The 12,551-nt window shown below is 44.8% G+C and overlaps 1 protein-coding gene across 3 annotated transcripts in view; it reads right to left on the bottom strand.

Annotated features, from left to right (window-relative positions):
• LOC110502571 (spectrin beta chain, non-erythrocytic 1) overlaps positions 1-12,551 on the bottom strand; it is a 125,328-nt gene that overhangs the window by 38,795 nt on the left and 73,982 nt on the right. The gene's annotated exons all lie outside the window — the stretch shown is intronic.

The raw sequence follows: 12,551 nt of genomic DNA on the forward strand, positions 1-12,551 counted from the left end.
TTTTAAGAATGTGAAATGTCAGAATAATAGTAGAGAGAATGATTTATTTCAGCTTTTATTTCTTTCATCACATTCCAAGTGGGTCAGAAGTTTACATACACTCAATTAGTATTTGGTAGCATTGCCTTTAAAATTGTTTAACTTGGGTCAAACGTTTTGGTTAGCCTTCCACAAGCTTCCCACAATAAGTTGGGTGAATTTTGGCCCATTCCTCCTGACAGAGCTGGTGTAACTGAGTCAGGTTTGTAGGCCTCCTTGCTCGCACACGCTTTTTCAGTTCTGCCCACAAATGTTCTATAGGATTGAGGTCAGGGCTTTGTGCAGGCCACTCCAATACCTTGACTTTTTGTCCTTACGCCATTTGCCACAACTTTGGGAGTATGCTTGGGGTCATAGTCCATTTGGAAGACCAATTTGCGACCAAGCTTTAACTTCCTGACTGATGTCTTGAGATGTTGCTTCAATATATCCACATAATTTTCCTACCTCATGGAGCCATCTATTTTGTGAAGTGCACCAGTCCCTCCTACAGCAAAGCACATCCACAACATGATGGTTGCCACCCCTGTGCTTCACGGTTGGGATGGTGTTCTTCTGCTTGCAAACATCCCCCTTTTTCCTCCAAACATAAGGATGGTCATTATGGCCAAACAGTTCTATTTTTGTTTCATCAGACCAGAGGACATTTCTCCTAAAAGTACAATCTTTGTCCCCATGTGCAGTTGCAAATTGTTCTCTGGCATTTTTAAAGCGGTTTTGGAGAAGTGGCTTCTTCCTTGCTGAGCGGCCTTTCAGGTTGTCGACATAGGACTCGTTTTACTGTGGATGTAGATACTTTTTTTACCGGTTTCCTCCAGCATCTTCACAAGGTCCTTTGCTGTTGTTCTGGGATTGATTTGCACTTTTCGCACCAAAGTACCTTCATCTCTAGGAGACAGAAGGTGTCTCCTTCCTGAGCGGTATGACGGCTGTGTGGTCCCATGATGTTTATACTTGCGTTGTTTGTACAGATGAAAGTGGTACCTTCAGGCGTTTGGAAATTGCTCCCTAGGATGAACCAAAGTTGTGGAGGTCTACAATTTTTTTTCTGAGGTCTTGGCTGATTTCTATTGATTTTCCCATGATGTCAAGCAAAGAGGCACCGAGTTTGAAGGTAGGCCTTGAAATACATCCACAGGCACACCTCCAATTGACTCAAATTATGTAAAGTAGCCTATCAGAAGCTTCTAAAGCCATGACGTAATTTTCTGGAATTTTCCAAGCTGTTTAAAGTTACAGTCAACTTAGTGTAGGTAAACTTCCTACCCACTGGAATTGTGATACAGTGAATTATAAGTGAAATAACCTGTAAACAATTGTTGGAAACATTACTTGTGTCATGCACAAAGTAAGATGTCCTAACCGACTTGCCAAAACTATAGTTTGTTCGCAAGACATTTGTGGAGTGGTTGAAAAACGGGTTTTAATGACTCTAACCTAAGTGTATGTAAACGTCTGACTTCAACAGTATATGATGAATATTTTAGGTTGAGCATCCCCGATCACAGTGAGGATAGCGAGGGATTTATTGCTTGTACTTGTGGAAAGCCTCTCGCTAAATAGTAGAAAGCAGATTATTCAGTCGACGTTCCTATCGGACCTAGACTACATCATCTATATGAACAGCTGCCACTTCATTAAAGCCATCAGATGCAGTTTAACATAGCGCACTGCGCTTTATTACAGGTGACCATTTTTGTACTCGTCACTGCATTCTCTACCAGAAAGTTGTTTGACTCTCTTTGATGTCACACAGGTTGATACATAGCTATGTTTCCATTTAAAAAGCTATTTTACAAAAAAGTCCCACCATTATTACTAAACTTTAGACATACGAGTTCCCACGCCCGGTCTCAGGGATGGCTAACTCTGTAAATTCCTTTGATCTCTACGGAGTTAGGTAAATCAGCTTTTAGTTTTCTTGCACCTTATTTGTGGAACAATATCCATAACATGATGCTGCAACCACCATGTTTGAAAATATGTAGAGTAATAACTACGTTATGTGTTGTGCTGGATTTGCCCCAAACATAATGCTTTGTATTCAGAACATAAAGTGAATTTATTTTTCAGTTTTACTTTAGTGCCTTATTGCAAACAGGATGCATGTTTTGGAATATTTTATTTTGTACAGGCTTCCTTCTTTTCACTATGTCATTTAGGTTAGTACTGTGGAGTAATTACAATGTTGTTGATCCATCTTCAGCTTTCTCCTACCACAGCCATTAAACTATAAACTGTTTTTAAAGTCACCATTGTCACCAGTCTGTATCTTTGTAGTAAGGGGGTGTATTGATACACCATCCAAAGTCTAAATAAATAACTTCACCATGCTCAAATGGATATTCAATGTCTGCTTTTGTTTTACCCATCTACCAATAGGTGCCCTTCTTTGTGAGGCATTGGAAAACCTCCCTGGACTTTGTGGTTAAATCTGTTTTTGAAATGCACTGCTTGACTGAGGGACCTTACACATAATTGTATGTCTGTGGTACAGAGATGAGGTAGTCCTTCAAAAATCCTGTTAAACACTATTATTGCACAACTTGTTTAGGCGTGCCATAACAAAGAGGTTGAATACTTATTGACTCAAGACATTTAAGATTTTTATTTTGTATTAATTTGTAAAGAAATCTAAAAACATAATTCCACTTTGACATTATGGGGTATTATGTGTTGGCCAGTGTCACAAAATCTAAATGTAATCCATTTTAAATTCAGGCTGTAGCACAACAATATGTGGAAAAAGTCAAGGGATGTGGATACTTTCTGAAGGCACTGTATTATATTTCCTACTGGGTAAACTATATATCCTTCAGGGTTTATTACCTACTAGGTGGAAGCACTGGACCATTTTATTTATGGTTAGGCCCACCCAGTCCACACACTCATTTTCACATGCTGCCTGCTTACAGACCACATCATTTATTATTGCAACACACCTACAGTGGGGCAAAAAAAGCATTTAGTTAGCCACCAATTGTGCAAGTTCTCCCACTTAAAAAGAGGAGAGAGGCCTATAATTTTCATCATAGGTACACTTCAACTATGACAGACAAAATTAGAAAAAAAATCCAGAAAATCACATTGTAGGATTTTTTATTTATTTGCAAATGATGGTGGAAAATAAGTATTTGGTCACCTACAAACAAGCAAGATTTCTGGCTCTCACAGACCTGTAACTTCTTCTTTAAGAGGCTCCTCTGTCCTCCACTCGTTACCTGTATTAAATGGCACCTGTTTGAACTTGTCATCAGTATAAAAGACACCTGTCCACAACCTCAAACAGTCACACTCCAAACTCCAAAAATCCCAGAACCACACGGGGGGACCTAGTGAATGACCTGCAGAGAGCTGGGACCAAAGTAACAAAGCCTACCATCAGTAACACACTACGCCGCCAGGGACTCAAATCCTGCAGTGCCAGACGTGTCCCCCTGCTTAAGCCAGTACATGTCCAGGCCCGTCTGAAGTTTGCTAGAGAGCATTTGGATGACACAGAAGAAGATTGGGAGAATTTCATATGGTCAGATGAAACCAAAATATAACTTTTTGGTAAAAACTCAACTTGTCGTGTTTGGAGGACAAAGAATGCTGAGTTGCATCCAAAGAACACCATACCTACTGTGAAGCATGGGGGTGGAAACATCATGCTTTGGGGCTGTTTTTCTGCAAAGGGACCAGGACGACTGATCCGTGTAAAGGAAAGAATGAATGGGGCCATGTATCGTGAGATTTTGAGTGAAAACCTCCTTCCATCAGCAAGGGCATTGAAGATGAAACGTGGCTGGGTCTTTCAGCATGACAATGATCCCAAACACACCGCCCATGCAACGAAGGAGTGGCTTCGTAAGAAGCATTTCAAGGTCCTGGAGTGGCCTAGCCAGTCTCCAGATCTCAACCCCATAGAAAATCTTTGGAGGGAGTTGAAAGTCCATGTTGCCCAGCAACAGCCCCAAAACATCACTGCTCTAGAGGAGATCTGCATGGAGGAATGGGCCAAAATACCAGCAACAGTGTGTGAAAACCTTTTGAAAACATTTGGTCTCTGTCATTGCCAACAAAGGGTATATAACAAAGTATTGAGATAAACTTTTGCTATTGACCAAATACTTATTTTCCACCATAATTTGCAAATAAATTCATAAAAAATCCTACAATGTCATTTTCTGGATTTTCTTTTCTCATTTTGTCTGACATAGTTGAAGTGTACCTATGATGAAAATTACAGGCCTCTCTCATCTTTTTAAGTGGGAGAACTTGCACAATTGGTGGCTGACTGCAGATACTACTGTAGGTCCAAACTGACATGAACTCCAGTAACTCAGAAGAGAGGGCTACAAATGGAGGCACTGCTGAGATGGTTAACAGGAGATCCTGAGATAATGGATGAGCAACGATTAAACAACAGGACTGTACATGAAGGCAGTGCAGTGAACATTGAATATAAAACATTGAAAAGACTATGGAGATTAATATGGAAAAGCTGAAACAATGATCCTATCAGGGAATTAATGGTTATGGGAGTGGAGAAGGAGCATCAGATATTGAAGGGGCTTTGGATGCCTTCGAGTTGTTTGGGTTGCTTAAACTGAAACTGTATGCAACATCCTCAAACCAAGTGGGCCAGTGTTTTAGTTAAGACGTTTGTGGACCTCACTGCATAGTGTGTGCCAACTCTGGTTGAAGATGAAGAAAAGGGCATCAACTGGCAGTTGATCTGTCTAGGAAATGTAGCTCCTCCCTCTCCTGAGCAAGTACCCACCACCAAGTTCCCCCCATGTCAGCACCCCGTAGTAAAAACAAACTACAGGCCTTCATGGTGAGAAAGTGGATCTCAGATAGCAAGCTGAAGAACCTTGTTAAACCCCAAGCCACAGCCTCAAGACCTGAATACATCATTGAAGTCATGGGGAAGGTTCTGAAGGAAGCTATGACATCTCACTACGAGGCCAGTCCGTACAGAAGACTGCAGATTTTCAATGGCACGGTGTAAATGCCCTTTGGGGAAGAGGACATGGATGGAACAAGTAAACCAGATGTTGCCTGAGTGGCAATACTCCAACCAGGAGAAGAGAAAGAGACTCATCAAGAGTTTCAAGGCCCCTGCTCTGAGTGTGGCTACAGCGCTAAGAGCTAACCACAAAGATGCATTGGTAGAGGACTAATTGAACATACTGGAGCACACATACTGCACAGCAGAGTCAGGGGAGCACCTCTACTACAAGTTTGAGGGCCTGCGACAGAAACCTAGAGAGATCTCTGATTTCCTCCTTTGACTAGAGAAGTCGTCACAGAAGGTCAGAGTGAAAAGAGGCATTGATGAGTCCAGGGTCGACGTCGCACAAGTTAACCAGATCATTAAGGGAGTGATGTACAACACTGATATCCTGGTGCATCTTCGACAGAGAGAGAAGAGAGAGGCCTCCTACATTTCCAGTTCGACTGCAAAAGCTGAGGGAAGAAGAGAAGCACTCTCATAGAATACCAGTATCCCAAGTCCAACCTCAGAAAGAGACAACATTAACTTCTGGGACCGAAATCAAAGCTCTCTGCAGACAGGTGGAAGAACTGAAGTCTGTCATAGCAGTAATGAAGGTGACCCTGGCTGAAGGCAACATCGAGGTTGCCAGCTTCTGTCCTGATAACCAGCAGTGTGGTTACTGTTCCTGCTGAAGATGGCAGCAGCATCTCCCCTCTAAGAGTGAAGAATGAAAACACTGAGGCAGTCACACTACAACCCAATCTCAAGTTGGCCGAACTGCATCCAGTAGCTCACATAACCCACACAGAAGTCACCAGTAAAGAAGAAACCCTCAACCCTGACCTCCTTGACTTCGGCAACTCTCCCGTTCCCCCACAATGGAAAGAACGGTTGCAAAGGAGACTGAAGGAATGGGCCAAAGTGTTTTCTTTAAACAAATAGGAGGTGGGTTGTGCAAGTGGAGTGGAACACATGCTCAGACTCACCAATGAATGACCATTGAGCGAGAGGTTCAGAAGTATGGCGCCCACGGATGTAGATGATGTTTGGAAACACTTGAGAGAGCTGACAGACTATCTGTCTGTCTGTCAGGGATCAAGTAGTTCTCCATCCTCGATCATTGCAGTGGCTATTACCAGATCCCCATGCACAAGGCCAACAAGGAGAAGATCGTGTTTATCTGCCCTCTTGGTTTCTACCAATTAGAGAGGATGCCTCAAGGAGTCACTGGAGCCCCAGCTACTTTCCAACTATTAATGGAGAAGGCTGTCGGCTACATGAACCTCCTTGTGTGCTGGTCTACCTGGACAACCTCGTCGTGTTTGGGAAAACCTTGGAGGAACATAAGGAAAGGCTGATGAAGGTCCTGGACCAGAAAAACTCAAGGCCCTCCAGTAATTTCTGGGTTCTCCGCAGAACTACTGGAGGTCCGTGAAAGGATACGCTGTCCAGATGTTATGCCCCCAAGACAAAAAATGGCAAGCCCATCACTCCCCCTGGAGTAAACTACCTAAAGGAGAAGGAGCTGTTTAGAGAACTATGGATAGCAGAGTGTGAGAGAGCCTTCCAGAACATCATTGAATGCCTCACCAGCTCACCTGTGCTCGCATTTGCTGACCCTGAGAAGCCCTACATCTTGCACAATCAACACCAGTCTGAGTGGACTGGATGGAGTGCTGTACCAGGAGTACCCTGAGGGATAGAGACCAGTGGATTATGCAAGCCGGTGCTTGCCCAGGACAGACAATAAATATTCAGCGCACAAGCTTGAGTTCCTGGGGTTAAAGTGGGCCATGTCGGACAAGTTTCATGATTATCTGTACGGAGCAAAGCTCTTGGTGCGCATGGACAATAACCACCTCACCTACATGCAAATCACCACCAAGCTGAATGCCACAGGCCAGAGGTGGATGACCACTCTCACCAACTACGAGTTCAAGTTGCAGTACAGGCCAGGGCGAGTGAACACTGATGCCGACTCCCAGTCAGGACACTCACACATCAGTGCTGAAGAGGATGGAGACTGGGTTGAAATCCCCTCATCAAGGGAGTCAGAGCCATTTGCCGAGTAATGACTGCCAAAGTCTCTTCAGGCAGTATCTCTGAGAGGGCAACTGTGAACATAGGAGCCCCGCCCGGGGCTGTCCCTGAAGCCTTTGTGAAATTCACTGCTCTGAAGATGGATGGACTATCCTGCCTGAGTCCTGAGGATCTGTGATGCTCACAGCTCTGGGACCCAGTGATAAACACTGTCAGCCAGGCCCTGGGGTTAAGAAAGGAACCCTTCCTAAGCAGAAACACAAACCCAGAAGAAGCCTTTCTCGTGAGGTCATGAAACATGCTGTACAAGGAAAGGATGTTTAAGTCCAAGGTCCCCAATTATAAACAGGTGTCAAATAAAGGGAGACAAGGCCGACAGAACAGGAAGGTTTGATGACACGTCCTTCTGAGAAACTGGGTGAGTTTGGATGTTTTGGAGGGGTGATGGCTTGGATGGTGATGGCTTGAATAATCAGTCATCTGAGCCAATGGCAGAGCCATAGATTTAATCCCAGTGACATTTAACAGACTGCACCAGGTCATACGAGGACAGGACTTACTTCCTGCTCTCAGAGCTCAGCGGAGCAAAACTAAGGTGATTTTAGAGGGAGGATGTTACACAGCTAAGATGGAGCTCATACATTAGTGAAGAGGAGTCTGAACAGATTCAATGTAAAGTCAGTGAGCTAAGAAGCGATAAAGAAACCGCAGTGGGAGAAAATAAATGTTTTTTGGAAGCTAAAGATAAAAAGCTGTAAGAAACAAATTAAGTAGCATAGACCTCTGGGAATAAGATGAAAGCGAAAAACTCTACAGAACTGGGCGGGCAGAGCGAGGCGGGTGGAAAGGACAGGACAGGCAGAGCAGTGACTGTATGCTAGCGGGATAGTCCATATCTCCAAACATCTTCCATAAGTGGATTAATTGGTATAATTTATGGTAAAGCCTCAACCATCAGCTACCTCTTCCAATACAAATGAGCTTGAAAGTGAATTATGACCACATTTTTATTGTTTTGTGTGTGAGTACAGCCCCTGCGATAAAACGCCCAGTGAAATCCACCATCAGCCAGGCCCTGGGGTTAAGAAAGCAGCCATTCCTAAGCAGAAACACAAAGCCAGAAGAAGCCATTCTCCTGAGATGGAGTGCTGTACAGGAACCCCAAGAACTCCCGTTCAGTTTGAAAGAGACAGCTGGTCCTGCCCCAAGAGTACCACCATGCTGTTATGAAGTCACCGCATGATGATATGGGACTGGCCCAAGCAAGTTTTTACTGGCCTCGCATGTCTCGCGACATTGAGCAACACTGCATGAACTGTGCAAGGTGTATCCATTGGAAGACACTACCCCCATTGGCCGCTGAGCTTGTCAACATCACCCATGGAGCTGGTCTGCATCGACTTCCTGACAGTGGAGAATGACAGCAGAAACATCATTACAGACCACTTCACCCACTATGCCCAGGCATACCCTACAAAGAACCAGCTTGTAAGCACAGTGGCCAAAGACGTGGGAGAAGTTCTTTGTACACTATAAACAAGAGTCCACTACAGTCAAGGAAGATACTTCGAGAGCCAACTGATCCACCAAATGCTAACCCTTGTGGGGGTAAAGAAGTCAATAACATCTCCCTATCATCCTCAAGGGAATGCAAAGGTGGAATGCTTCAACCCTATGCTGCTGAACATGCTTGGCACTCTGGGTCCAAGCAGAAGTCCACCTGGGGCCAGCATATAGCTCACCTTGTGCACGCCTACAACTGCACAAAGAACGACTCCATTGGTTTCTCACCATACCACCTCATGTTTGTTTGGGAGAGAGTTAAGACTACCAGTCCACCTGTGTTTCGGAGTGAGCCCTGATGGAAGCCCTTCAAGTGACTAACTGCAGTACACAGTCAAGCTCAAAGACCAGCTACATGAGGCGTACAACCTTGCATGAAGTGCTGCTGGGTGGAAAAATGCTGCAAAGAAGGCTCATGGGGACAAGAAGGTGAAACATTAAGACCTCCAGCCTGGAGTCCTCCTCCAAAACGTTGGCGTGCCCGGAAAGCACAAGATAGCCAACTGATGTAAGACTGAGCCATACCTCATCTCAAAGAAGCTCCCAGGCCTACCCACCTACCAGGTAAAGCCGGAAAATGGCCCTGGACCAGTGAAAACCCTGCAAAGGAAGCACCTACTGCCCATTAGCCAGATAGTGGAGCACATTGATCAAGAGGAAACTCTGCCAGCCAGGCCAGTCAAAACACTAAGTCACAGGAGGAGGATGACCGAACAGCCCACAGGGAGCGTTGCTATCCAGTCCCCATCCCCTTGCTGTCGGATGGATTTGAGGCAGAGGAAAGCAATTCAGAGGATGACCTTACCAGGCAGTTTCTAAATCCAGAGGCTACAGTTTTTGTCCCAAAACCTAAAGGAGCCACAGGAGATGAACTGGAAAGTGATCCTGAAGGAGGAAACTGTCCTGCCCTCCTGGTCAACAGTGGACACTCGGGCCATCCCAAAACTGCCAGTAGTTAAGTGGTCTTGTGATGAGTTAGGTACACCTCACAACACTACTGTAGTACACTTGAGGTACATGGGTATTTTGCAGCATCTTTGGTATGAAAAGGGTAACAAAGGTATAAGTACTGCTGATGTTTTGAGAAGCATTCCTTTTGGAGTTATTTTATTTTTCTTGGATGAAACATGGTCTATGTTTACATGCGTATCTGTGTACTTTTACAATGTCAAGCTCTGACATGCTGACAATTCTGTGTAAATATTAACCTATTTCATACTTGAGGTCAAAGGTGTAGGGACCTGTTGGGAAGTTTATTTTGTATGGGGTGTAACCCCCTGGTTACCTTGTTGTTTTTTAGCCCGGACTGTATTATTTACTGTGTGCTGACATTGTTGCATGTGGGACACATTTGTGAGATGGACCGATTGCTAGCCAACAGTGCGATGCGCTTGAGAGAAAACTCACAAAAACTACAAGCAAACAATATTTGCTAACTAGTTGCTTCAAGGAGTTACAGTTGTGTAACTCGCTCACCAGTGCAAATACATGTAGTATATAAAAGTACACCAGTATGTGGACACCCATTCAAATTTGTGGATTCTGCAATTTAGCCACACCCGTTGCTAACAGGTGTATAAAAATCAAGCATACAGCCCTGCCATCTCCATAGACAAACACTGGCAGTAGAATGGCTTATACTTAAGAGCTCAGTAACTTTTAATGTGGCACGGTCATAGGATGCCACCTTTCCAACAAGTCAGTTTGTAAAATGTCTGCCCTGCTAGAGCTGCCCTGGTCATCTGTAAGTGCTGTTATTGTGAAGTGGAAAATGGCTAGGCGCAACAACGGCTCAGCCGCGAAGTGGTAGGTCACACAAGCTCAAAGAATGGGATTGACGAGTGCTGAAGCCCGTAAAAACTGTCTGTTCTCGGTTGCAACACTCACTACCGAGTTCCAAACTGCCTCTGGAAGCAACATCAGCACAAGAACTGTTCATCAGAAACTTCATGAAATGGGTTTTCATATCCGAGCAGCCGCACACAAGCCTAAGATCACCATGTGCAACGCCAAGCGTGGGCTGGAGTGGTGTAAAGCTCGCCTCCATTGGACTGGAGAAGTGGAAACACGTTCTCTGGAGGGATGAATCACGCTTCACCGTCTGGCAGTCAGACGGACAAATCTGGGTTTGGCAGATGCCAGAAGAAGGCACTATGCATTCGGGCATGTAGCGAACTGTAAAGTTTGGTGGATGAAGAATAATGATCTGGGCTGTTTTTCATGGTTCAGGCTCCTTAGTTCCAGTGAAGGGAAATCTTAACGCTACAGCATACAATGACATTCTAGACAATTCTGTGTTTCCAAATTTTTGGCAACCGTTTGGGGAAGGCCCTTTCCTGATTCAACATGACCATGCCCTCAAGCGAGGTCCACACAGAAATGATTTGTTGAGATCGGTGTGGAAGAACTTGACTGGCCTCAACCCCATCAAACACCTTTGGGATGAATTGAAACGGCAACTGTGAGCCAGGCCTTATCGCCCAACATTAGTCGCCAACCTCACTAATGCTCGTGGCTGAATGGAAGCAAGTCCCCATAGCTATGTTCCAACATCTAGTGGAAAACCTCCCCAGGAGAGTAGAGGCTGTTATAGCAGCAAAGGGTGGACCAATTCCATATTTATGCCCATGATTGTGGAATGAGATGTTCGACTAGCAGGTGTCCACATACTTCTTTCATTTGAGTTGTCCCATTGTAACTGAAGAGGACCGTTTTGTTTTTTGTGGTTTTCATAAAAAGGAACTGTGTCAAGCCGTATCAGTGTGTTTCATTGGGACAGCCATAGGTCCATTGACTAGTGGTTTCCATTTGCACGCTGCATAATCCGGGTAGCCATTTGATTAGCTGTTCAGGAGTCTTATGGCTTGGGGGTAAAAGCTGGTGAGAAGCCTTTTATTCCTAGACTTGGCACTCCGGTACCGCTTGCCATGCGGTAGCAGAGAGAACAGTCTATGACTGGGGTGGCTGGAGTCTATGACAATTTTTAGGGCCTTCCTCTGACACCGCCTGGTATAGAGGTCCTGGATGGCAGGCAGCTTAGCCCCAGTGATATACTGGGCCGTATGCACTACCCTCTGTAGGTTGAGCAGTTGCCGTACCAGGCAGTGATGCAACCAGTTATTAAAATTATTTTATAGAATAGCATGTCATATCACTTAATCCGGCATAGCCAAAGACACGACACCAGTGACTGATGTGGTGTACACCTCAATGCCATCAGAGGAATCCCGGAACATATTCCAGTCTGTGCAAAACAGTCCTGTAGCTTAGTATCTGCGTCAACTGACCACTTCTTTATTAACCGAGTCACTGGTGCTTCCTGCTTTAGTCCTTGCTTGTAGGCAGGAATTAGGAGGATGGAATTATGGTCAGATTTGCCAAATTGGCGGGGGGGGGGGGGTATGCGTTTCTGTGTGTGGTGTAAAGGTCGTCTAGAGTTGTTTTCCCTCTGGTTGCACAGTTAACATGCTGATAGAAATTAGGTAAGACTGATTTCAGTTTTCCTGCATTAAAGTCCCCGGCCATGAGGAGTGCCGCCTCTGGGTGGGAGTTTCCTGTTTTCATGGTATTTTGCCAATATATCATGGCCAAGGGCTGTTCTTATGCATGACGCAACACAGAGTGCCTGGACATAGCCCTTAGCAGGGGTATATTTTGGCCATATACTGTACTACAAACCCCTGGGGTGCCTTATTGCTTTTATAAACTGGCTACCAATGTAATTAGAGCTGTAAAAATAAATGTCTTGTCATACCCATGGTATACGGTCTGATACCACAGCTGTCAGCAAATCGGCATTCAGGGCTTGAACCACCCAGTTTCTAAGACCTACTAGGTGAAGGCACTGCACTATTTTATTCAAGGTTAGGCCCGCCCAGTCCGCAGTCCTTTTCACACAAATTCACACCCACCCACATTCCTTGCC

Source organism: Oncorhynchus mykiss, chromosome 23, assembly GCF_057628025.1.
Source record: "Oncorhynchus mykiss isolate SJ-2025 chromosome 23, ASM5762802v1, whole genome shotgun sequence".
Taxonomy (NCBI): domain Eukaryota; kingdom Metazoa; phylum Chordata; class Actinopteri; order Salmoniformes; family Salmonidae; genus Oncorhynchus; species Oncorhynchus mykiss.